Genomic DNA, 22,435 nt, shown 5'->3' with positions numbered 1-22,435 from the left:
CCTCACCAACGTGCCCAAAAACACCCGGCATTTCACTCCATCTGTATACTGATGCAACAGAGCCGCGTTTTCAAATCTCCCCAAATGCTCTTTTGGGTCGGTATATCCATCGTATTCTCCAACATTTGGTTGTCGAAAACTCAGGGGAATTCCTTCTTCCAGAATGGCCAGTGAAAAAGGACTTCCTCTCTTGGGGTTCGGTGTTCGGCTTCCCACCTGCTGCCTCAGCATCCGTATTTCCTTCCACATCTCTCCCATCTCCGCATTCCCTTCGCTTGGGAGGGGCTGTGTCTCTTCAATCCTGCTCTGTTGTCCCTCAACATTTTTCTCTCGCTCCTGGCGAGTGGTCTGCTCCTCAGCGAACATAGATTCTTGGTTCCTTTTCATGGCTTCATCCACCGTCCGAGTGATGAATTGACCCAAATGCTCCAGGGTCAAGTTCCCCACATTCTCATTGGGGCAGGGTTGCTCGGCCCTAGTCTCATGACGAGGTTGTTAAGTTCTGGTATCTTGACGAGGTTGTTCCTGTCTCGCCTCAGCATGAGACTGTTCGGGTCCCCTCTCAGGACGTGATGATGCTGAGGTAGCTCTTTTACTCCCTCTCTTCCCTACCATCTCTACGTCTCAACTCAAATTTTCCCACAGACGGCGCCAAGTGATACTCACGGGAAATTTAGGGTCCGATTCCGACAAGAGTCAGTAGTACAGACGCAGGGTTTTGATATTGTCCTGAGCCTGAAATCACGAAGAAGACCGTTAGAAGGGGGTCAGGAGGGTGTCCTGGCGTAGCCCCTCCGACGCTCAAGTCAGTGACTGAGGATATGAGTGAAGAGCAGTTAAGGGTGCTGCTGAAAACAATATAGTGAATGAATTAAATGAACACTCAAACCTGATATTTATAGGAGAGTACCTGGGCCCTGATGGGCTTCCCACCCAAATGTGGTCTGGGCCTCCAAGATGTAATCCGGGCCTAGGGGCCCATGGGGTATCAGATAAATAACTCGTAACCATCGCACATTATGAGTTGCGTGTGTAACGATATACATGAATATAAAAATGGATCTGTACCGAAGAAATAAACATAAATTTCATCCATGATTTTACTATCAAAAATAGGAACATCATGGCACGTGAGTTGCGTGTGTAACGATATACATGAATATAAAAAGTGCATTTTTACCAAAAAAACAAACATAAATTTCACCCATGATTTTATTATCAAACATAGCAACATTAATTTTTTTTTTTCAATTGAACTGTGCCAATGAAAATATCCTTTTGATCGATTTTGTGCATCATCACTGTGATCAGTTTAAAGGGCGTCGAAATGAGGTTGTGGATGGTTATTCAAACAATGAATGTGCTGCTACTTCAAACCGCACATTATTTAGATTCAGCTCCTAAGAAATGAAAAGTTTATTATTTTTTTTTACCTCGAATCAAACCCAATTGAGGAATATCAAATTCTAATAATACCAATTTGAAAAATCGATCATTTTCTAATTAACCAAACATCAAATCTAGCACTACGATGCTCTTATGCAGTCAAAATTTTCTGCACTCAACAATCTAGCATCTGAATAAAGTAAAATTAGCAAATAAGTATGTTGTTACTTTTAGACATAACACAACATCACGAGGATGGAAGAACATAGTATGTATTAAAAATTATTTTCTTTTTATATTTCCCACCATTCTTGCCCAGATTATCCCTCACCACAGTTTTAACTATAATCAGCCATTTCGGATACCTCTTGCATATTCCATTGAATTCTTTTAGCATCGGTCGAATTAAGAACATGAAGCCTCCTCTCGAAGATTTATGATTTTCGATTGTCTCTTATTGTAATGAATGTATTGATTTCACCCTTAAATAATATATATATATATATAAATAATGGATATTTTAGTTATTTGTGTTGGTCCTACGTGCGGTAACTTGAGACATAAATATGAAAATAAAGCATAAAATTGGACATCGAGATTTACGTAGAAAACCCCTAAAAATTATTTGGGTAAAAACCACGAGCAAGATGAAAATAATTTAACTATAATATTTATGATGTACAATCACTAATTGTGTTTCCATAAAGAATATACCCTTTCTTAATATATGATAATAAACAGCTCATAAATATTATAGAATTAAACACTCAAATGATATAAGATGAGAGAACTCGATGAAGGGATGATTTTAGAACGAGAACTCCTCGTCTATGTGAAACACATATAAAAACGGTTCTTCCGTCGAATTTGAAATGTGTTATTTGAATTTAACAAAATGTGTTCCCTCGTTAAAGCTTTCGGCTGCAATAGATGACACTTTCCGCTGCTATAGATGAGCATGTCTTTTCCTTACAATTAATGCATCTATTTGCCGATAATTTGATCCTTTAAAATATAATTTGAATTTAAAAAAAAAGGAACAGACGCACTTAATTGAGATACGAAGTAGGTAATAAGATGATAGATATTACACAGGGAGCTACAGTTAAATGATAACACGAGTGATGGAGCGCATTTCTCCCCGAAGAAAACGGCTTGAAAAGAGGGGAACTCAGTTTCTCTTGTTTTGATAAATTGGATAGGTCACGTGGAAAAAAACTCAAACTGATAATCGGTTTATTTAGTTTTGAAATTGGAAACTGAACGTGAAACATTGGAAGTGGGAATAGGTCTCTTCTGAGACGATCTCACGAATCTTTATCTGTGAAACTGGTCAACCCTACCGATATTCACAATAAAAAGTAACACTCTTAGCATAAAAAATAATATTTTTCATGGATGACTCAAATAAGAGATCTGTCTCACAAAATACGACCTGTGAGACCGTCTCACACAAGTTTTTGTTGGGGAGATGGAGGGGAATTCAAGAAATTTTTTTGTTGGAGGGGAGTCAAATGATATGTAACGTTTTTTTTTACCATTATGAATCAGTTTTTACGTGAGTCTAAACTTTATAAAATAATAGAGATAATTATATTTTAAGATTTAAAAATAAATTATATTTTATATACTAATCATAATTTAAAAAATAAGAATACTAAACTCGTTCTTTAATTAATACTAGTGTCCTATTGTAATATACATCTAAACATAATAATTTTGTTGCTTTTAAATTAATGATTTTTAAATATATTTTTTATTAAGATGGATAAACTATCTAAAAATATAGATATGGTTGAATATTTAAAAAGAAATATGATTTTATGAAACTAAAAAAATGTTCGATCAATAAAGTTATACGAGGATGGTATGGTTGTAATTTTGAATAAGGATTCACCGAATCAATTAGGAATTAGTTACCCCTATTTAATTAAATAGCAAGATAATATAAAATACAACTTAAATTTTGATATAACTTCAATGGATGATTGAACCAAGTTAAATTTGAACCGTAGCTTCTTTAATTTGATATATTTTGATCTCTAAATATTTCAAACATATTCATTAATTTTTTTTATTTAAAAATCTTAATACGGAAAAAATATTAAAGTTTTAAAATAAATATTTATGTTGCAGAAACTTTAGTTCTTTAGTTTTGTTCTTTTAATTATTGAAAATAAACTTTGACCAATTAATTCTAAAAATCTGTTAATAAATTTGATTATATTTGTTTAGTTGGAAAACGACTGACGTTCTGTATATTTAACCATGTTAAAAATAATAATTTAATAAATTAAATATTAAACAACTCATGATAGATTTAATATTTTAGAAAAAAAACATAATACTAAGGTTTTTAAATAATATAATATAAATATATTTTTTAATCATTGTGCCGAGATTAATAAAAAATTTCATGTATTTTGTAGAAAAAAATTTAACCAATATTTTACGTACCCCTACTAAAACTTGGGTAAACTTTTTGCTATTTTTTATTTTATTTGTGTATAGCAAAAAAATTATGGCTAGGTTACAACACCGGGCATTTCAAGAAAAAATGAATCTACTTGATGACAAGGTTGGTGGGTTTTGTGGCTTGATTCTCGATCTTAGAAGGAATAGGGTTCTGGGCCTGTGAGGAAATCAGACGAAGAGTGGTTTGCGTCCTAGCATTGATTTGGGATGTAATCGAGTCGAGTCGAGCCGAACTCTTGAATGTTTAAGCTTGACTTGTTTATAATCGATCCGAGCTCGAGCTTTATTTAACAAATATATTCATGGCTCACGAGCTTATTCAAGTTTTTATCGAACCTAAATGAGCTCAATAAATATGAATTGTACATTTAAATATTCATTTCATTAAAAGATAAATTATACATTTAGAAAAAAATATAATATTCTTATTAAAATTTGTCAATTTATTATAATAAATAAATTTAATAGATTTTTCTATATACTTCATAATTAATGTGTTAAATCAATAAATTAAATATCAAAATTATTATTTTTCATCTAAGATATTACTTATGAATTTACTAACGAACATGTTCACGAGCTAACGAGCCGAATATTGTAGAACTTGAACGTGGTTTGTTTATCTTAACGAGCCTCATTAAACGAGCTCAAACGAGCTTTTATCGAATCGAGTTTCGAATGACTTACAAACGGTTTGGTTCATTTACATCTCTAGTGTTGATTGTCGAAACTCTATAATTTGAACCCATGAATTTGAAATTCGAAATCCTCGAAAAATAAAATATAAAGAAAATTATTATTATATATTAAACCAATGTAATTAGTTTTAGAGAATTGATATTTACATTTCATTTTGTGTTATTTATATATCACTTCATGTATAAAAGATATGTCAAATTTATTCAAGAATGAAATGAAAATAACGAAAAATAAGTTTAAATATCAACTCTCTTAATTTTATACTCCTAGGATGGATGGCGCTTTAAGCAAATCCAAAATCACAACACGACTCTTTCCCTGTGTGTGTTATGTCAATTCAATGAACATTATACATATATTAGTAAAATATAACATTTTTTATATAACAAAATTTATATCTGTTGAATCGAAAAAAAACTCTTTAAAATATGTAATTATTAATTTATCCCATTTATCAATTCTTATTTAAATTTATAAAATTTCACGATCTCAACATTATTAATTTATTAAAGTTTTATTGTATTTTTAATACGAGATCCACACATGATAATAAAAACTCAACCTTGGGCTAAATCGGATGTTATCTAGTTAAACGGATGGTTATAAAACCAAAGTAATTGCACGAAACAACAAATAGTGGAGCATGGGCAGTTGCGATATTTTGTTCAATCTGATCAGCTCGGTAATCCAAATGAAACGATTCAGATGTGTTACGAAACTAAGACGATGATCTAAAAATTATATTCACAAGTCAAAGTCTAAATCTGAGTGTAAGATGTTGATAAATGACAATGAAGATACGATTTATGCACAGTCTGAAATCAGCAAGACTAATTTCAGCATACCTCGTCAGTTTGGTTCAGTTGAGCAGTTGACCAGGTTCAATTGAACAGTTTAGCAAAATTGACCAGTTTAACAGATTAGCAAAACTGAATTAGTTGACCGGTTGAGTAGATAAGAACTGAACTAGTTGACCAGTTGAACAGACCAAAACTGAACTAGTTAACCAGTTTAGCAGGAACAAAACTGAATGACCAGTTTAGGCTCGGAAAAATATCCAGCAAGGCGGAAATGACCGTTTCAATATCAGAAATAGTATATAAACTTTCAAAACGGTCATATTATTGTGTCTAACATATATATCATTTTTGGAGCATATAAATACAACATCTTGAAGATCAGATACAAGCGATTCAAAGCATGAGTAATCTACATGAAGAAATGAGTTAGAACGAGAGCAAGCTCAATTTGTGAGGATACATCTGAGAGATAATGCATTGTAATAGATTAAATCCTGAGAGTTGAGCTTCAAAGTTTAATTGAGTGAGTTTACACACAAAGACATTAAAGATTATGTTTGTAGTCTTAGCATAAGAGATGTCAAACATTATGGAGATTATGAGTTTGCGGCTTACAATCAAGACTATGTAAGGAGTTTGATAAGTCCTAAATTGAATGAGTTTGTACAAAGAATTGTAGAAATCAAAATCCTCCGGTGGATCTTTCCCAAAAGAAAGAAGGGATAACGTAGAAGTTGTTAATCTCCGAACATCATAAACAAATTTATTTCTATTTATTTAGTGCATTTACTTAACAATTATACTATTTTTAAGATTCATTGTTGAAGCATTTTAGATGTATTTAAAATACCAAAATATTGCGTACCAAGTGTTTGATAAAAATGCTTCAATCAAAATGTTTTTTTACTTATTCAACTTGCACATATTTTAAATGCTTTACAAAATGTTTAATCGTTTATACGAATGATTATTTGAGTGTAATCCGATTAGTTTGAAAACCAAACTCGATTTAATTCATCGGTGTTCAATATTTAAAGAACTGAGCTATTGTAGCTCAACGATTAACTAGGCGTACTGATGGTTGAGAAACCAAAGTAATTGCACGAAAACAACAATCAGCAGAGCATGACCAGTTGCAATATTTTGTTCAGCCTGATTAGCTCGGCAATCCGAATGAAATTATTCTGTATGCGTTACAAATCTAAGACAATGATCTACAAATCGTATTCACAAGTTAAAGTCGTATGTACGGCTTGGAGGGAGATTTTTCATATCTTTCGAGATCCACCATACAATATGGGGTAAAAAAGCCAAAATAAGTGATTTTAGCCCTTATAAAAAGAAAACTGATTCTTAAACCTCTTTCACGCTCATGTCACGGAGTAAGATGCTGATAAATAAAAATGAAAATATGAGTTCTGCACAGACTGAAATCAGTAAGACTGATTTAACATACCTCATTAGTTTGGTTCAGTTGAGCAGATGGGCAAAACTGACCAGTTTAGTATATGAGCATAACTGAACCAGTTAATCAGTTGAGCATAACAGAACTGAACCAGTTGAGAAGACCAAAACTGAACCAGTTAACCAATTTAGCAGGATCAAAACTGAATGACCAGTTTAGGCTCGGAAAAATGCCCAACAAGGCTGAAATGATTGTTTCAATATCAGAAAGAGTACATAAACTTTTCAAACGATCATATTCTAGTATCTAACGTATATATCATTATTGGAGCTTATAAATACAACATCTTGAAGATTAAATACAAGCTTTGGAAGTGGATTTAAATCATGGGAAACTTACATGAAGAAATGAGCCAGAATGAGGAAGCCCAATATGTGAAAATACATTTGAGAGTTAAATACACTAAAATATATTAAATACTCGTACATATATATGAGAGTTGAGTTTCAAAGTTTAGGTGAGTGAGTCTTCACATAAAGATATTAAAGATTGTGTTTGTAGTATTGGCTTAAGAGACGTTAAACATTATGTGGATTGTGAGGTTGCGGTTTACAATCAAGAGTGTGCTAGGAGTTTCAACTAGAAAATAGATAAGTCTTAAGTTGAAATGGGTTTGTGTTGGAACATTTCATGTTCGCAATTTTGTTTTTGATGTTAACAAAACTTGTTATTTTGTTTCTAACGATTTTACCTAAGTGCATATAGACTAAAACTAATCAAGATTCGAACTGATCAGTTATCGAGCCAAACCTGAAGCTATCGAAGAATAAAAACTGAAAGTACTAACTGATTAATCAAACTGAATCAGTTTAACTGGTGAATCGTAAACCAGTTCAACTGATTGTCCATCTGATAGGTGGTTCACCAGAAGACCTTCAGAATCCCAACTAATTTCACCAGCCCAACTGAAGAGTTGTTCAGATGACCAGTTCAGAGCATCAGTTAGAACCAATCAGTTGCAGAACATGACAGGCTTATTCTATGGAATACAGCTGTGCACAAAGGTACAAAAGCAATTTTCCAGTCAAATGAAAATAATAGACGTTGCAAAAATGTTTAAAGCCTAAACATTCCAGAATGGCTGTCGGAAAATACAAGACACATTTCGAGGAACAGATTCAAAATGCAATAGATACAATAATTGAGTCTCACTGTATGATCAAGCTTCGCGCCTATAAATAGAAGATGAAGATCAGTGCAGACAAAAAATGAGAGGTGAAAAACAAAAGAGAAAATAAAGGGCACGCTTATTGCATATTAGCTTACAAAGAAGCAATAAGCCCAGTCGAGGGAACACTCCAAAACTATATCAACTTAGTATAGAAGCTTATTTCCCTCGGTGTGTGAGAACACTTTTCGGGTTGTTTTCAGATATCAGTTCTCACACACACAGCACTACAACTCAAATACCGTCTTGCACAAAGACATAAAACTTGTGTATGTAGTCTTTGACAAACAGACATTAAACAAGTGTTGGCTGGAAGGTGATGCCTTCAGTCTAGACTAGGAGTTCAGTTAGGCAGTGGGTAAGTCCTAAGCTGGGTGGGTTTGTACAACATGTTGTATAAATCAAACTCTTTTAGTGAATCCTACACGATGTGGTAGAAAGGGTGACGTAGGAGTAGTTAAAGTCTCCGAACATCCATAAACATATCTTGTGTTTTAACTGCTTAACTGTGTTTTAAACCGACTTGATCAGTTCAGTTCTGTCCATAGCTGAACTGATATAAGCCAGAACTGATTCCTCGTATTTCAGTCGACCAGTTTACACAAGTCATTTTAAAATATTTCAATTTTTCTTAACGAATAATTAATTCGAGTGTTTTTCGCTTGGTTTGAAACCAAACTCGATCTAATTCTTCGGTGTATACATTCTTAGAACATGAGCTATTGCAGATCATTGAGAACATTGTGTTTGAAGCACTCCGCAGGTGCCCTCACATGATCCAACAAAATTGGTATCAGAGCTAGCTGTTCTAAGAAGGACATTTGAAAAACTGACTAAAATTATTTTACTTTAAAATAGTTTTAAATGTTATTTAAAAGTACTTTATATTATTTTCAAAACTATTTGAAAATGTTTATCTAACGCTCTTCTAGAGAGGATTGGCTCTGCGAATAACATTGTAGCCACTTCTCTCGGCTCAGAGCTTTGGGGCTTTAGTCAGCCTGCAGGGGTATGAGTCCTTTCTGTTGGCTATTTAGCAAAACTGACCGGAAGACGAGGTTTCAGCTGCCAACCTACCAGTTGAAGCTGATCAACAGACGAAGCCCAACTATGTTGAGATGTTGGATGATTAAAGTGGAGCTTAATCATCAGTAGTATATCGCCGCTTAACTACCATATAAGATAAAGTAGATGATCAATGCAGTTCAACGTCAGCTGAGTCCAGTTTGAGTTAGCTCGACCAATTTGGAAACACAGAGATCAAGTCTAAGGCATCTAGCTGTTTGCCTGGCAAAGAGACTCGAGATCGTTGCAGCACTTCAAGAGTTCAAGGTAACCAGTTGTTGGTATACTCAGTTCTTTCATGCATAAACTGATTGAAATTTGATGTTGTTTAAAATATGATATTGTAGTAGCAATTTTCCCTTATAACTGATGGTGTACTTAAATGTATAATAAAAGGGAGATCTATTTGATTAAATAAACATCATGTTTATCAATTATGTTTCTATGTGATTGAACTATTACCTCCAGATTTCTTGTCTAAACTGCTTGAATGATTAAAGATACTAAATTTTGGCGTAGATAATTATTTTTAAAGAGGAGTTTTTAATTCAGTTAGTGAGGGGAAGCTTTCTTTCCCTCGATCTGAAAAATGTTTTAAATTCGTTTTAAACTCGTTTTTAAATTCAGTTCTTGAGGGTGAGCTTTCTCATCCCTCGAACTGAAATTTTGTTTTAATCGTTTTTAAATGTTTTTTATTCTCATAAAAGGGAAGAATCAGTTTTTTTTCTAAATTTAAAAATTAAAAAAAATCGCTTTAATTGCTCAAGTTTTGTGATCATCAAAAAGGGGTAGATTGTTGGAACATTTCATGTTCGCAATCTTGTTTTTGATGTTAACAAAACTTGTTATTTTGGTTCTAATGATTTTACCTAAGTGTGCAGAAACTCAAACTAATCAGGATTCGAACTGATCAGTTATCGAGCCAAACCTGAATCTATCGAAGAATGCAAACTGAAAGTACCAACTGATTAATCAAACTGAACCAGTTCAATTGATTGTCCAGCTGATAAGTGGTTCAGCAGAAGACCTTCAGAAGCCCGACCAGCTGATGAAGAGTTCAACTAATGAAAAGTCCAGCTGACTAGTTCAACTGAAAGAGTGAAATCAGTTCAACTAATGAGTCAACTGATTTCACCAGCCCAACTGAAGAGTAGTTCAGATGACCAGTTCAGAGCATCAGTTAGAACCAATCAGTTTCAGAACACGACAAGCTTATTATATGGAATTCATCTGTGCACAAAGGTACAAAAGTAATTGTCCAGTCAAATGACAATAATAAACGTTGCATCAATGTTTAAATCCTAAACGTTCTAGAATGGCTGTCAGAAAGTACAAGACACATTTCGAGGAACAAATTCAAAATGCAATGGATACAATAATTGAGTCTCACTGTACGATCAAGCTTCGCGCCTATAAATAGAAGATGAAGATCAGTGCAGACAAAAAACGAGAGGTGAAAAACAAAAGAGAAAAGAAAGGGCACGCTTATTGCATATTAGCTTACAAAGAAGCAGTAAGCCCAGTCGAGGGAACACTCCAAAGTTGTATCAGCTTAGTATAGAAGCTTATTTCCCTCGGTGTGTGAGAAAACTTTTCGTTTTGTTTTCAGAGATTAGTTCTCTCTCACACACCACTACCACTCAAATATCGTCTTGCACAAAGACCTAAACTTGTGTATGTAGTCTTTGACACACATACGTTAAACAAGTGTTGGCTGGAAGGTGATGCATTCAGTCTAGACTAGGAGTTCAGTTAGACAGCGGGTAAGTCCTTAGCTGGGTGGGTTTGTACAAGGTGTTGTGAAGGATCGCTTTGTTGGGCACTGTGAGGTGCTTCAAACAAAATATTCTCCAAGAGCTGCAATAGCTCATGTTCTAAGAATGTTAACACCGATGAATTAAATCGAGTTTGGTTTTCAAACCAAGCGAAAGACACTCGAATTAATCCTTTGAGAAGAAAACTGTTATATTAGAAAACGTTTTAACTTATGTAAACTGAATAACTCAAAAGTAGGGGATCAGTTGTCCCATATATCAGTCCAGTTATGGTGAGAACTGAACCGACGGATGCTCTAACTGATCAAGTTAGTTTGAAAACATCAGTTAATCAGTTAAGTACACAAGATAATTTTTTGGATGTTCGAGACTTTAACTGCTTCTATGTCACCTCTTCTACCACCTTGGGTAGGATCCACTAGAAGACATTGATTTATACAACTATTTGTACAAACCCACCCAACTTAGGACTTACCTGCTGCCTAACTGAACTCCTAGTCTAGACTGAAGGCAGCACCTTCCAGCCAACACTTTTTTAATGTCTCTGTTAGAAAGACTACATACACAAGTTTAACGTCTTTGTGCAAGACTGTATTTAGGTGGTGGTGGTGTGTGTTTTCGTGTGTGAGAACTGAACAATGAATACACCAGAAAGGTGTTCTCACACACTGAGGGAAGTGAGCTTCTAATCTAAGCCGATATAATTTTGGAGTGTTCCCTCAACTGGGCGGTTGCTTCCTTGTAAGCTGATACGCGATATGCGTGCCCTTCTTTTTCTCTATATATATTTTTCGTTTTCACTAATATTCTCTTTATAGGCGGGAAACTGATCGTACAGTGAGACTCAATAATTGTATATGTTGCATTTTGAATTCGTTCCTTGGACTAGTGTCTCGAATTTACGACTGCCTTTCTAGAACGTTTGTCTTTAATGTCCTGATGCATCGTTCATTATTGTTCTTTGACTGGAAACTTGCTTTGTACCTTTGTGTATAGCTGGAATCCACTTGAATGAGCTTGTCTTGATATACAATTGAAAGATTCTAACTGATGCTCCGAACTAGTCAGCTGAACTAATCTTCAGTTGGGCTAGCGAAATCAGATGACTAATCAGTTGAATTGATTTCGCTCTTGTTCAGTTGAACTGGTCAGCTGGGCTCTTCATCAGTTGAACATTCCTTCGGCTGTCCAGGCTTTAGAGGTTCTCCTGCTGAATCATCTATCGGCTGGACAATCATCCGAACTGCTCATATGACATATCAGTTTGTCTGATTCAGTTTGTGTGATCAGTTGGGCCTTCAGTTTGCGATTCAGACATTTCGTAACTGATCCTAGCTTCTGAACACTTAAAGTAAGTTATTAGAAACAAAATAACGAGTTTTGTTAACATCAAAATCAAGATTGCAAACTTGAAAAATTCCAACATGTTGTATAAATTAAAATCTTCTAGTGGATCCTACCCGAGGTGGTAGAAGGGGTGACGTATTATCAATTGAAGTCTCCAAACATCCATAAACATATCTTATGTATTAACTTATTAACTGTGTTTTAAACTGACTTGATCAGTTCAACTGATATCAATTCAGTTTTGCCCATAGCTGAACTGATGGAAGCTAAAAATGATTCCTCGTATTCAATCGACCAGTTTACACAAGTCTTTAGATTTTAAAATCTTTCAGTTTTTCTTAACGAATGATTACCTCGAGTGTTTTCCGCTTGGTTTGAAACCAAACCCTATCTAGTTCATTGGTGTATACATTCTTAGAACACGAGCTATTGCAGCTTATTGAGAATATTGTGTTTGAAGCACCGTCACAGGTGCCCTCACACGATCCATCAGTTTGTACAAAGAATTGTATAAATCAAAGTCTTCTAGTGAATCATTCTCAAGGGAAAGAAAGGGTGACGTAGGAGTTGATAATTTCCTAACATTCAGAAACAAATTTATCTCTATTTATTTACTTATCATTTCTACTATTTTTAAGATGTATCGTCGAAACATTTTATGTATATTTCAAATATCAAAATATTGAATATCAAGTGTTAGATAAAAATGCTTCAACCAAAATGTTTCTTTACTCATTCAACTTGCATATATTTTAGATACTTAACAAAATGTTTAATCGGTTTATACGAAGGATTATTTTGAGTGTCTTCCGCTTGGTTTTAAAATCAAACTCGATTTAATTCATCGGTGTTCAATTTCAAGAAAATAGCTATTGTAGCTCAACGATTGTCCCTAAATATGTTAGTTGAAATCATTGATTATCCAAGTTTTTTTATCATAAAAAAAGATGAGATTGTTGGGTTGAGAAACACAAGCAATATTGATTTTGATGATAACAAAACTTATTATTATATTTCTAACATATTTACTTAAGTATTAAGTTATACATATACATCCACATGCAACAATGAAAATACTTTTACTTAAAATAAATTTTCATGAACATAAACTTTAACATTTTTCTTTCAACATATCATATCATATTTTCTTTCATCATATACGTATAAGTTTTCCTTTTTATTGAATTCAGATCATCAATTGTGATTTTCGTATTAGCTAGGTCGATGCATCCATCTACGTATTATCACGGTACCGGACAGCGGGGACATCCGACACTCTCACCCGTCAATTGAGCCATGGCCTTGCATATCATCGTATCATCGTATTAGTCACAATCAATTAACCTCCTTCAACTTTTCATATTTCCATCACTTACAAAAATTCATGCATATATAAATCATTTTTCTTTTAAACCAAGCATGCAACATGTCTTTTAGCATTAAAGTTTCATCATAAAATTTCATAAACATTTTGTTGGAAACTAAATTTCGGTTGTTTGAAAAACTAAGTGCTTAAATCGATTGGATTAACTGATCAAGAAGTTTGAAAGTAACTGAACAAATACTCAACTGAAGATTAATGCGTAGATTAACAAAGGCAATTAAACTAGCTGAACTGAACTTACGCAGACAACAGAAACTGATCAGTTGCTACATTTAGTTGTGAGCTTATCAGCTGATCCTTCAACTGTACACGTCATCAGTTAACGAAAAGGACATTTAACCGACAACAGTACAAAGTAGACTGCAAATAATAGTGGGATCGCTGCATTTCAGAAAATTTGTAGTGTACGAATGTCAGAAGAATATTGACGTGGCAAACAACGGATATAAAGATTCAAATTATATTTGGTATTATCGTTGAAGAGAAGCCTACAAATAGTAGAGAAAAGCAATTGAAAAACAACATTTTAACGATTCAGCATTCTATCAATCTTGCTATTACTCTACTGAATTTCTCGCTCATATTCAAAAGAATTAGAAGCTCACACTTATCAGATATATTCGTAGCATTCTAGGCTACTTTTCGAGCTTACTAGCACAAATTATCTTGTTGTAAATTCGATCTTAAAAGAGATCACTTGTGCTAATTCGAGTTGAGTACTGTGAAATATATTGTAAACTAAGAGTTTCAATTTTGACATTGTTAATTCCAAATTGAAGTGGATCTGTACAAGTGTTTGTATCGATCAAAGTCTTTTAGTGGATATCCTATCCTTGTTATAGAAGGGGCGACGGAGGAGTAATTGAAATCTCCGAACATCTATAAAATCTCGTGTGTTCTTATTTCAGTTTTTATTCTATATATCAGTCAGTTTATTTTCGCACTTTCTTGTTAACTGATTGATATCGACCGGCAAGATTCCGAGTTTCAGTTTGTCACTAAACTGACTCAACATTTGAAAAGATTGTGAAAAATCGCGAGTGTTTATTCAAACCCCCTTATAAACACTCATTCACCAGTTAATCGATCCTATCACATTTAAAATAAACATATTAACATTAGTTACAGCATTCAGTGCACTGCCAGGACGTCTAACATTTTTCAAGTGTAAATGACCGTTTTGCTCGTGAAACCCTAACTTTCCATAATTATCCTTAGACTTTAAAACGACGACCCAAATCATTCCAAACTTATCTTATCATCTTAAAATACACCCATAAATATTTCTTAGACGTAAACTTACGTTTCTCGACTAATTTCCCAATTCGTTTTTAAACTTAGACATACATCCCGGGTTTTGACTCGTATTGACTCGACACTTTACCAAACTTCACCAAATTTCAACCAAAGCTTATTAACACCTAACTAAAACTTATACAACCCAATTCAAGCCCATTAAAGCCTTTGAACAACCTAGGACATCTACTGAACCCTTTGTCCCTATTTTCAAAACCCTAGTCCATATGGCCATGCAAGCTTTGACCCTAGCCCACAAGCAACCCAACCAGCCCCTAGTTGACAACCCTAGGACCCTATTGGACCGAGCTTGAGAAGCCTAAAACCCGTAGCCCCTCAAACCTGTCCCAAATGCATGCACATGGCTCCCTCACATCATGTGATCGACCTTGCCCTTCAAGCCAACCCTCGTGCAGCCATCTTAGGACCCTCATGCAGTCCTCTTGGGTCTCCTAGTAATGCTCTAACAGTAGCTATAAATCGTAACCAACAAGGTGTGGGGCCCTTAGCTCCTAATCGTTATTACAATGCAATCTGATTAGGGTTAACTAATTACAGCGGAAAACGAGTTTAAATTTTCTTTACAATGAGCCCAAATCATTTTATTTGAATACAAAAAATAGTATTTCATCTCACGTCATAAACATGCCCCCACGTAATCAACACCAATCATATACAAACAACTCATATCCTCGGGACATGCCCCGGTATATAGATACATATACATATGTACTGGGAACAAAACATAAACCTCAACTCAAACTGTGACTCCCTCCAGAAGTTCCCTCTCCGGTCTCCTGATATCCTGGAGTACCTGCCATTGTCCACACACAAAGACAACAACAGCCCCCTTGGGGGTGAGCAAAGCTCCGTATGGAACAATCAATCATATATACCACAAGTATCTAAACAATGACATATGGTATGCAATGCATGTATGTCGTGGAGGTATCAGGTCAAATGCCCATCCACTGAGCACATGTCAGAATCAATCGAATCGCTATCAAATCAATGCTCGATCTGGCACACCGGCCAATATGGGATACTCGTATGATAGCGTCGGCAAAGCGCCATCAAATCCCAAATCTCATATCCAATCATATGGGGCCACAATTGTCTATGCTTTACGGGTCATATAATACCGACATAGCGATTGTGTTCACAAACCCCGAAATCCAATCCAATCATATCAAGGTATCCAAGGATCATAGCTCAACGTGCATGTCATGTATCGATGTATGCATAAAATGATGTGTGTTAACAAAACATTTATTTTATACATCGATATCTCAATCTCAATGTCATGTATGCCACATCAATCAACAAATAAGGCATATAGACACATAATCTCATTCCAATCAATCAAATCAATCCGACATATATCATATAATACAGATACATGTCGTATGTTACCCGGTCGCAACATACCTCAATTCTTCGTTTCCAGTTGATGTAGTCTGAAGATATTGATATTACACTTTATCTACATCAATAACATAATCCAAAATCATTAATATGAGTTTCAAATATCATTTGAAACTTTAATAATTCATATCAAATTATAATCATAACATAATTCAATTCCGACTTCGAATATAAGTTTCTTGTCGGTTATTCTACTACATATAGGAAATTCAACTTCAAATACATGCTATTCCAGCACTTTGATATTTCAAGCTGCTGGAACTAGAAGAAAATTACCTAAGTCAGAAGCCCTCGACGCGACGATCACAAATATATAACTTGTTTCGCGTTTAGACAGCGTTTCGAAGTCGATTTGGAAGAAAGAATTTCGAATTCCTTCAACTTTCTCTCGAGATTATCGGATGAAAATGACAAAAGAGAAGAAAGAAATTCATTCTTATCCTTACCACTCTCGCGCTCGGGCAGTAGAATTCTCGCGCTTGAGCGCGAGACATTCTGCCCCCGGATTTTACTTGTTCCGCGCTCGGGCGGTCAAAAATTACCGCTCGGGCGTGGTGTGTTCTGCCCGAACACTAAAATTTCTACCTTGGCGCTCGGGCGGTCATTTTCTACCGCCCGGGCGCCACACATTTTGTACAAAATATTTATGTTTGTACTAAATTGGCGTCCGGCCTCTCCACTCGAGCTTTTACAACGTCAATTCATATTCAATATTCATTTTCTCAATTTCATTGTCATAATATACATCAAATGTATAATCACATATCAAATTCCTGAATTATCGATAATCATATAAGATTTACGATAATACGATACACGGTCCTTACATTTCTCCCCCTTTAAAAGATTTCGTCCTCAAAATCTCAAACATCTCTATATATATAACATTGGCAAACATACATATGTCACCAGTTATAGTACATATCAAAACTAAAATCAGTAAAAGGATCAAAATACATCGAATACAATGGAACAGATGTCATAGAATCAAACAAATGCAGATACGAATCTCGCATCTTGCTCTCCAATTCCCACGTTGATTCTTCAACACCATGTCGTGTCTATTGCACTCGTACTAAAGGAATCGATTTATTTCTCAATATCTTTTCCTTTCGATCCATAATTCGAACAGGTTGTTCGACATAGGAAAGAGAAGGATAAAGTTCCACCTCATCAGGTGCAAGTACATGTGATGGATCCAGTTCATATTTCCTCAGCATATAAACATGAAACACATCGTGAATAGCAGATAGAGCTGGTGGCAATGCCAATCGATACGCAAGATCACCAACTCGATCCAGAATTTCGTATGGACCAACATAACGAGGAGATAGCTTCCCTCGCATGCCAAATCGAACAGTGCCTCTAAAGGGAGATATTTTCAGAAACACTCTGTCACCTTTCTGGAATTCCAAGGGTCGCCTTCGTTTGTTCGCATAACTCGTTTGACGATCCTGATAAGCTTTCATCCGCTGCCGAATTAACTGAACCTTATCATTCATTTTCTGTATCATTTCAGGTCCAGTCAATTGTCTCTCACCAATCTCATCCCAAAATAACGGTGATCTACATCGTCTCCCATATAGAGCTTCAAATGGTGCCATACCGATACTCGTCTGAAAGCTATTATTATAAGAAAATTCGACCAATGGTAAGGCATCTTGCCATCCCATTCTGAAGTCCATCACAACAACACGTAACATATCCTCAAACATTTGAATCGTACGCTCGGTCTGGCCATCAGTTTGAGGATGATAAGCAGTACTCATAGCCAAACGCGTACCCATCGCCTCCTGAAAACTACCCCAGAATTTAGAAGCAAATCTGGGATCACGATCAGATACAATCGAGACTGGCACACCATGCAGTCTCACAACATTCTCAATGTATAAACGGGTCATTCTCTTATAAGGATAAGTCCGTTCATACGGAATAAAATGCGCAGATTTGGAAAGCCGATCAATAATCACCCAAATAGCATCACAGCCCTTGGGCGAACGAGGTAAATGAGTCACAAAATCCATAGCGATATGTTCCCAATTCCATTTCGGGATTTCAAGACTATGGAGCAATCCTCCCGGTTTCATTCTCTCGGCTTTTACTTGCTGGCAGACAAGACATTTCGAAATAAACTCAGCAATGTCCTTCTTCATACGTTTCCACCAGAATTGAGGTCTCAATGTCAAATACATCTTCCGACCTCCAGGGTGAATACTGTATTTGCTACAATGTGCTTCTCGAAGAAGGGCAGATTTCAACTCAGAGTCGTCAGGAACTACCAGCCGACCATTAAGTCGTAAAAAACCATCAGACAAAATCTGAAATCCAGACTGATGTCCTGCAGCTACAAGTTCTTTCGACTTTTGGATCTGAGCATCGCTTCGTTGGGCCTTTCGTATTTTCGATATCAAGTTCGGCTCAATTTGCAATGCTGAGACAGTGACAGAATTCCAATTCGAGTGAAAAGTCAAACCAGAAGTACATATATCTTCATGTACCTTGGCGACACAAACAGATGCTAAAACAGAATCATGAACTTTCCGACTAAGGGCATCCACAGTAACATTCACCGATCCAGGGTGATATTGAATCTTACAATCAAAATCCTTCAGGAGATCCATCCACCTGTGTTGCCTCATATTCAAATCAGATTGAGAAAAGAGATATTTCAGACTCTTATGGTCCGAATAGATAACAAACTTTTCTCCGTACAAGTAATGGCGCCAAATCTTCAAAGCAAACACAATGGCAGCCAATTTAAGATCATGAACAGGATAACGTGTTTCATGAGATTTCAATTGACGAGACGCATAAGCAACCACTTTGCCATGTTGCATCATAACACAGCCAAAACCTTTACCAGACGCATCTGTACACACCACAAATCCTCCGGTACCTGAGGGAATAGTAAGCACAGGTGCTGTGGTCAATCTCGTCTTCAATTCAAGAAAACTAGCTTCACATTCATCTGACCAAATGAATCGCTGATTCTTCTGTGTCAGTTGAGTAATAGGTTTAGCTATTTTCGAAAATCCTTCAATAAAGCGACGATAATAACCAGCTAAACCCATGAAGCTACGAATCTCAGGAACATTCGTAGGTCTTGGCCAATTCAATACAGCTTCGACCTTCGCAGGATCAACAGATATGCCATGTCTCGAAATGACGTTGCCTAAAAATATCACTTTGTCCATCCAGAATTCACATTTGGACAATTTAGCATATAAATGACTAGTATGAAGAGTTTGAAGTACCAGTCTCAGATGTTCAGCATGCTCCTTTTTCGATTTCGAATATACAAGAATATCATCGATAAACACAATAACGAATCGGTCAAGATAATCTCGGAAGACACGATTCATTAAATCCATAAAGATAGCAGGAGCATTCGTGAGACCAAAAGGCATAACCAAGAATTCATAGTGGCCATACCTCGTACGAAAAGCAGTTTTGGGCACATCTTCGTCTCGAACTCGTACTTGATGATACCCAGAACGAAGATCAATCTTCGAGTATACAAAAGTACCCTGAAGCTGATCAAATAAATCATCAATACGAGAAAGTGGGTACTTGTTTTTCACAGTAGTCCGATTCAGTTGCCTATAATCAATACACATTCGCATCGTACCATCTTTCTTTCGAACAAATAAAACTGGAGCTCCCCAAGGTGATACACTCGGTCGAATATATCCCTTATCGAGAAGATCCTGCAATTGTTCTTTCAATTCTTTCAATTCCAATGGTGCCATGCGATAGGGAGCTTTCGATATGGGAGCAGTCCCCGGCACAAGATCAATACTAAACTCAACTTCTCGATGAGGAGGAAAATCAGGAATCTCATCGGGAAATACATCCGGGAATTCTTTCGCAACAGGAATCTCAGATAAAGAAGACTCCTTCTTCGAAATATCAATAGCGTAGATAAGATAACCCTCATCTCCGCTAGTCAACAATCGAGACATTTCCAAGGAAGATACCAATGGAATTTTGGCTTGGGAACCCTTGCCATAAAAATTTCACTTGGGTCCATCAATCGGTCGAAATCGAACCACCCCATGACAACAATCAACAGTAGCTCGATTTGTCGTCAAGATATCCATGCCAACAATACAATCAAAGTCGTGCATTGGGAGGACAATCAAATTCAGAAATGCCACATTATCCTCATATATCAATACACAATTATGCACAACTTGCTCAGACAAAATAATCTTCCCTGCTGGCGTGGCTATCGACAAAGTATCATACAACGGGGTACACTCAATATCGTGTGATGCAACAAATGCATGAGATATGAATGAATGAGATGCTCCTGTATCAAATAAAACACGTGCAGGATAATCGCAAAGCGTGCAAATACCTGGAATCACGCCTCCAGGAGCTTCTCTCGCCTGATCCTCAGTCATGGCATACACTCTCACTTGAGGAGGAACTTGGGCACTCTGACCACCTGGTCCTCGATATCGTGGGACATTCGACTGCTGAAAAGATGGAACAGGAACAGCAGGTCTCATCATAGTACTAGAGCCACCTCTAAATCCTGGCTGGGGTTGAACAGAAGTTGTACCCCTGTTCGGACATACCCGAGAGAAATGGCCTTCCTGCCCACATTGATAACAAGTACCAAACATATCTCGACACTGCTCGATAGTATGTTTACCTCCACAATGACTATAGTAGGGAGCAATCACAGGACTTCCTCTCTGTGATCCACTCGAACTCAAAGAAGACGAAGAAACAGAACCAGTCTTCTTGAACTTCTTACCTCTCGGCCGCAAAGTAGGCTGCTGAGCTGACACCGGAGGTGGAGGAGTATACTGTGGACCTCCTCTCCTAAGTCCAGCCTCGGCTGCCTTGGCTCGTTCCACTGCCTCTGCGTAGCTGGTAGGCAATCCAGAAACAACATAAGTATATATAGCAGGATGCAGTCCATTTACAAACCTGTTATATTTTGCCCTCGCATTCCCAGCTACGTGAGGTGCATACTTCAACAGAGTAGAAAATTTCGAAGCATATTCTGCAACAGTCATCGTTCCCTGCTGCAGACTATTGAATTCATTCTCCTGAGCAGTATAATAGGATGGAGGGGAATACTGCTCCAAAAACTGGGCCTTGAAGACATCCCAGGTGACTTCAATCCCGGCCTCTTTCAATCCAATCTTACCGGCTTCCCACCAAGATTTAGCTCGGTCCTTCAACTGATAAAGAGCAAGTTTCAGTCTCCGAGCCTTAGAATACTCAACAATATTAAACAGATGCTCAATATTCTTCAACCAGGCTTCAGCTCTTTCAGCACTCTCAGTGCCAAAGAACCTCGGTGGTTTTAGATCCTGTAATCGAGCCATCACTACATCCATGGACAATCCTTCAAATTGTCCAACTATCCTCTCAGTACTGCTACTCGCAGTTTCATTTGTGGGATCCATCTACAAATCAAAGGATGAATATCACAAATCAATATCAATTTCATAATACCATCATCTCATATCATCAATCTCATCAAATACTTACTCGAATCAAATCAAGTAAGAGCAAGTAATACAAATAATTCAAACACATACGCACAATTCATTTGTGCCTATTCAAATGTACACAAAACTCAATCGAGCATTCTCAGCTATGCTCTGATACCATTCTGTGTGGGGCCCTTAGCTCCTAAGCGTTATTACAATGCAATCTGATTAGGGTTAACTAATTACAGCGGAAAATGAGTTTAAATTTTCTTTCAATGAGCCCAAATCATTTTATTTGAATACAAAAAATAGTATTTCATCTCACGTCATAAACATGCCCCCACGTAATCAACACCAATCATATACAAACAACTCATATCCTCGGGACATGCCACGGTATATAGATACATATACATATATACTGGGAACAAAACATAAACTTCAACTCAAACTGTGACTCCCTCCAGAAGTTCCCTCTCCGGTCTCCTGATATCCAGGAGTACCTGCCATTGTCCACACACAAAACAACAACAGCCCCCCTTGGGGGTGAGCAAAGCTCCGTATGGAACAACCAATCATATATACCACAAGTATCTAAACAATGATATATGGTATGCAATGCATGTATGTCGTGGAGGTATCAGGTCAAATGCCCATCCACTGAGCACATGTCAGAATCAATCGAATCGCTATCAAA

The sequence above is a fragment of the Primulina tabacum genome, chromosome 1 (genome assembly GCF_025594145.1).
Source record: "Primulina tabacum isolate GXHZ01 chromosome 1, ASM2559414v2, whole genome shotgun sequence".
NCBI classification, from domain to species: domain Eukaryota; kingdom Viridiplantae; phylum Streptophyta; class Magnoliopsida; order Lamiales; family Gesneriaceae; genus Primulina; species Primulina tabacum.
The sequence above is the reverse complement of the archived record's forward strand: the minus strand, read 5'-3'. Positions refer to the sequence as shown.